The sequence below is a fragment of the Trachymyrmex cornetzi genome, unplaced genomic scaffold, assembly GCF_001594075.2.
Source record: "Trachymyrmex cornetzi isolate Tcor2-1 unplaced genomic scaffold, Tcor1.1 scaffold92, whole genome shotgun sequence".
Lineage (NCBI taxonomy): Eukaryota > Metazoa > Arthropoda > Insecta > Hymenoptera > Formicidae > Trachymyrmex > Trachymyrmex cornetzi.
The window spans coordinates 1965609-1966149 of NW_017300267.1; positions in this window are offsets into that span (position 1 = coordinate 1965609).

A 541-nucleotide genomic window follows, 5' to 3' on the forward strand; every position below is an offset into this window, starting at 1 on the left:
GGGGGGGGGGGGGGGAAAGAGAGAAAGGGGAGGGGAGAAAGAGGGGAGAGAGAATTATTTTATGAAAGATATGTAGCTGCATATTACTAATTGCATTTTTTTTTTAAGCAACGATGTATTTTTATTATACCAGTGGATTAGTCTCATAATTCTATGCATAAAAGTATCAAGGTACAGTTATCAAAATGTGACCTTAAGAAATTAATCCGCATACACATACGACGCTGCCGAAGTCACCATATTCAAAATAGCTCCTATCTTTAATCGTTCATAACATGGCTAAAAAGTAAGGTATTAAAATAAAAAAAAATGCATTTTATAGGGGATGCACAATACATTCATGACTTCTGATCGAAATTTCAAGATAACGTTAACCTTCTTTATTAAAAAATGTGAAATATCGCAAAAAAAGTTATTTTTGAAGTATTAAACCTCAATTATCTTGGAAATCCGACGTGCTAGAATTTTTTCGCTTGCGGCATTGTTCTCAGCATCCAAAAATCTATACAAAACACGTAATTCGGTCCAAAGTAATTTTTTG